Source organism: Schistocerca americana, chromosome X (assembly GCF_021461395.2).
Source record: "Schistocerca americana isolate TAMUIC-IGC-003095 chromosome X, iqSchAmer2.1, whole genome shotgun sequence".
In the NCBI taxonomy this organism is placed as follows: domain Eukaryota; kingdom Metazoa; phylum Arthropoda; class Insecta; order Orthoptera; family Acrididae; genus Schistocerca; species Schistocerca americana.
In genome coordinates, this window is record NC_060130.1 from 248,079,162 (window position 1) to 248,084,695 (window position 5,534).

General features: G+C 46.5%; 1 pseudogene; it reads right to left on the reverse strand.

Moving 5' to 3' along the window:
• Positions 1 to 503: 503 nt before the first annotated feature.
• On the reverse strand, positions 504 to 621 carry LOC124557529 (annotated as a pseudogene).
• Positions 622 to 5,534: the final 4,913 nt, after the last annotated feature.

A 5,534-nucleotide genomic window follows, 5' to 3' on the forward strand; every position in this document is an offset into this window, starting at 1 on the left:
TCCCTCCACCAGCGCGGTTGACAAACGCTGCATGGTCGCAGGTGCATATAAACGTGCCTCAGTACGTCTCCTCAACGCATCCCACACTTTCTTTGTGGGATTTATCGCTGGAGAACGGGCAGGCCACTCCATTCGCCGAATATCCTCTCATTCCAAGAGCTCCTCCAGCTGCGCAGCCCGATACAGTCACGCATTGTCAGACTGAAAAATGAAGTCAGGGACGAATGCACCCCAAAAAGGACGCAATTGGCGAAGGAGAATAGTGTCTCAACAATGCTGACCGGTGAGTGAACTCTACGTCCGAAGAGTCGTTGGAAGGCCCAACGCTACCTATCGGCCTCCGTGTCATCCTCAGCTCATAGGCGTCGCTGGGTGCTGATATGGAGGGGCATGAGGTCAGCACACGGCTCTCCCAGCCGCATGTCAGTTTACGAGACCGGAGCCGCTACTTCTCAGTCAAGTAGCTCCTCAGTTTGCCTCACAAGGGCTGAATGCATCCCGCTTACCAACAGCACTCGGCACACCGGATGGTCACCCATCCAAGTGCTAGCCCAGCCCGACAGCGCGTAACTTCGGTGATCTGACGGGAACCGGTGTTATCACTGCTGCAAGACCGTTGTCGGTGAGTGTACCGTGTTCAAAAACTTGGAGGTCAGTACGTCCATGCAGCATCATGCTCCCCACACCTGGACCACCAAACCCATCATGCTGGACAATGCTGGGCGTATACTCATATAGCGAGAGGTGGGAACACGTAATGCATCCACAAATAGTGTCATATATGATCGTTTTGATGGTCCAGGTTAACCTCTAAATCTTTGAACACTGTACACTCATAGGTCAGTGTTATTGTGACACTGTTCATCTCCCCTACGTGCATCTTTCTAGGTGTGTATTCGCCCATAACTTCATTTTTATGCGTGACTGCACCGAACACCGTAGGTGGAGCAGCTCTCGCAACGAGAGGATTCCGCTACGGTCGCAGGTTCGAATCCTGCCTCGGCCATGGATGTGTGTGATGTCCTTAGGTTAGTTAGGTTAAAGTAGTTCTAAGTTCTAGGGGACTGATGACCTCAGGTGTTAAGTCCTATAGTGCTCAGAGTCTTTGAACGAGAGAATTCGGCGAGTGGACTGGCCTTCCACCTCCCCAGACGAGCACGTGTGGCATACGTTGGGGGACCTACTGCAGCACATTAACGTGGACCAACGTCCACCCAGCATTTGTCAACCGACCAGGAGGAAGAATGGAAAGCTTTACCACAAGAACTCCATACCAACCAATGTGGCCAACATGGGAGCACGTTCCACAGGATACAATGTCATCCATGGTGATCACCCACACTATTAAGATCCATGTGTCGCCTTTTGTAAAGGCTTTGTCCAGAGAACCATCAGTAATGGCGGTGAGTCCAGTGTAATTATTATCTTTGAATAAAGGTATATTTCTGTTATTCTCATTGCGCATATCATTTAGTTACCCTCTTTAGTACACTGTAGCAGTTCTTTCTATGTATGGCCAAAGTTTAATCGGGCTGTGTTGCTTGGTAATGTGGAAGTTACTTTAGCCCTCAAGCTTTGCTCACCAATGTGTTTACTACAGAATTTAAGACAGTACGTGGTGTTAGTTGGAAGCATCATTACCAACAGTGCATTGCTTCAATCGACTTATGAGCGTAAGACCAGTCTTAACGTAGAGCGGCGGGTGAAACACTGGACAGTCGTGCTGGAGGAGCAGTGCGTGCAATCATCCGGGTTGAAGTTTTTCCGCGTCTTCCTGAACGACTTCAGGCTATCGTCAGCGTTCTCGCTTCAAGAAAGCCGCAATTAGTTTCTCGTCCTAACCTATTCCTATGCAGAAACTTTTGTGCACCTCCGCCGCTGATTTCAACAACGGTGCAACTTTAATCTCTCATTCACAAAGTTTAAGCTTTGTACGATAGTAATTTCAGCGCAAACAATATTTTAAAATAGGGTGGTCCTTGCTCCATCCCGTAATATTCACGCAGTTTCTCTGTTAGAAACTAGCCGCAAACTGGAAACGCTAAATCGCTAAAGGGTTCCCAATGACATTGCCAATGGAAGAAGTAATGGTTCCCGTAAGAATGTTGAGTCCACAAACTCGCGCTAGACCGACATGGACGCGCAGTCACGTGACGACAGACCCAACTCGCCAACACGTCGACCACCCACTGCACTCAGTCGTACTGAAAACGAGTACTCTATTGACCCCTTTCCTAACTTTCATTTATGGTGAATCTCTCACCCAGCACAAAGTACCAAGCGATTGGAAAAAAGAGCAGATGACTCCAGTATATAAGAAAAGTAAAAGAAAGGACCCGAAAAATTACAGACCAATATCTCTAATTTCTGTCTGCTGCAGAATCCTTGAACATATTCTCAGATCGAATATACTAAACTCTCTTGAGACTGAGAAGCTTTTGTCCACGAATCAGCATGGTTTTGGAGAGCATCGCTAGTGCGAAACTGAGCTTGCCCTTTTCTCACACGATATACTGAGAACTACGGATGAACTGCTTCAGGCAGACTCCATATTTTAAGATATCCGGAAAGCATTTTACACTGCGACCAATTGCAGGCCGTTAACGAATGTACGAGCATATGGAATAAGTTCACAGATACATGAGTAGTTCGAAGACTTCTTAAATAGTAGGACACAGTATGTTGGCCTCGACGGCTAGTGTTCATCAGAGAGAAGGCTTTCGTCAGGAGTGTTCCAGGGAAGTGTTGTAGGACAGCTGTTGTTCTCTATATACATAAATGATTTGGCGGACAGGATGGGCAGCAATCTTCGGTTGTTTGTTGATGGTGCCATCTGTCCGGTAAGGTGTCGAAATTGAGTGACTGGCCGGCCGTTGTGTCCGAGCGGTTCTAGGCGCTTTAGTCTGGAACCGCGCGACCGCTACGGTCGCAAGTTCGAATCCTGCCTCGAGCATAGATGTGTGTGATGTCCTTAGGTTAGTTAGGCTTAAGTAGTTCTAAGTTCTAGGGGACTGATGACCTCAGATGTTAAGTCCCATAGTGCTCAGAGCCATTTGAACCATTTTTGAGTGACTGTGGGATGATACAAGTCGACTTAGACGAAATAGTTGGTGTCATGAATGGCAGCTAACCCTAAATGTGAAAAAATGTAAGTTAATGCTGATGAGTGGGAAGATCAAACCTGTAATGTTCTGGTACAGTATTACTAGTGTTCTGCTTGACAAAGTCAAGTCGTTTAAATATGTGGACGTAAAGTTGCAAAGCGATATGAAATGGAACGAACATGTCAGAACTATGGTAGGGAAGGCGAATAGTCGACTTCGGTTTACTGGGAGAATTTTTGGAAAGACTGGTTCACCTGTAAAGGAGACCGCTATAGGACGCTGGTGCTACCTAGTCTTCAGTACTGCTCCAGCGTATACTATCCGTACCAGGTCGGATTGAAGGAAGATATCGAAGGAACTCCGAGGCGGGCTGCTAGATTTGTTACCGGTAGGTTCTAGCAACACGTAAGTGTTGCGGAGATGCTTCGGGAACTCAAATGGGAATCCCTGGAGGGAAGGCGACGTTGTTTTCGAGAAACGCTATTGAGAAAATTTAGGGAATCGGTATTTGATGCTGATTGCCGAAGTATTCTCCTGCCGCAAACATATACTTCGCATAAGGACCACGAAGATAAGATACGAGAAATTAGGGCTCATACGGAGGCATACAGATAGTTGCTTTTCCCTCGCTCTGTTTGGGAGTGGAACAGGAAAGGAAATGACAAACACTGGTACAGGGTACCCTCCACCAGGCACCCTACGGTGGCTCGCGGAGTACCTATGCAGATGCAGATGTAGAAATGGAGGCCACAAAAGAAGATCAAAGAGGTGTAGTGCGTTTCCTTACAGCGGAAGGAGTGGGCGGAACGGAAATTCATCAAAGAATGTCATAAGTGTATGAAGAACACTGCGTGTCTGTTGCAAGGGTCAGCGTCCGGCATAAGCGACTCAAAGAAGGATGGATGTCATTGGCGGCTGACGCACGCCATACCGCATTACCAACACCATTGTCCAATAGGTGGATTCCCTCACTATTGAACACCGGCGAATTACGATGGCAGCCACTGTCCCAGAGGTCTGATTGAGCGTCGGGTTGCAGCGGACATGCAGTACTCACCGTACAGTTGTGGCATTCTTCGACTAATTTACAGTCACCGCACTCCTTCCGCTATAAGGAAATGCAGTATATCCCTTTTCTATTCTTCTGAAGCCTCAGTTTCTCTGTTTTCAGCACTACGGAGTGCAGTGGATGGTCTAGGCGAGCACGCGCCGCGTTAAGTGTGCGATCATGTCTCACTAGCAGAAAGTTTGGCCCTTAGCGATCTTGTAGGCACCACAACTTCTTCAGTAGGCAATGGCATTACTATCTCTTCAGCGGTTTTCATTTTACAGCCTCCGGCTCGTTACCTATTGAATGCGCCTTATACGTATTTACGAGCTGCAGAGTGTTTTGCGCCGCCTGTTACTCGTGTGCACACCAAACTGCTCTGTTGTGAAGAATGCCGCTGTTGTAGGCGCAGTCCGAGTGTTAACTTGCTTCGTACATCAGCTGGAACAGGGAAGGAGCTGGTTCAAGGGTCACTGATGAAAGGTTCATGACGCTCGTATAAGTTGACTTCATTTTGTGAGTGCGTCCTTACTTGAACACGTGCAAAAATTGTAGTGTTTGAAATACGCTTGTAGCCCAAACCAATCGCGAAACCACTTCGGTTTGCGTCCTTGTGTAACGTTGACTTTTCTTTGAATATTATGATAGCTCAGAAAATTTCGTTATATTTCGTGCCATCATATAGGATGGATACAATTCGCAAAGCTTTATTTTGGTATTTATTTTTTAAAGTAGTTATCCGACACACACTCAATGAGTACGCATTTTAGGTAGTCTCGCGGTGTACGAGAGGTTTGCAAACAATTTACATTATTATTTGGGGCTATTACACTATTTTTTAAATAAGTTGGAGTTATTACATTGTCTCGTTCTAGAAATAATGGAACAGCTTCCATCCGCTACGTTAATCTGCAATTAGCCTCCTAGGATTACGATACATGTGACTATCTCTTACACACTTAAAATTGTAGTTGTCTCGAATGAAAGTCTGTCGGCTGTAAATAATGCTTTCCTTGGTTCTTGCCAGTTAGTTACACAATGTATTCCTGGAATAAAATTTGTCGTGCTAACACTATATAAAGTGTGATTTTTTCCACTGTGTACAAACTCTAGGGATTCATCGATGAGAGGATACGGAACAAAAAATGTCTGATGAGCTTATGTCCCGAATTGCATGGTTCCACCGCGCGGGATTAGCCAAGCGGTCTTAGGAACTGCAGTCATGGACTGTGCGGCTGGTCCCGGCGGAGGGTCGAGTCCTCCCTCGGGCATGGGTGTGTGTGTCTGGCCTTAGGATAATTTAGGTTTAGTAATGTGTAAGCTTAGGGACTGATGACCTTTGCAGTTAAGTCCCACAAGATTTCACACACGTTTGAACATTT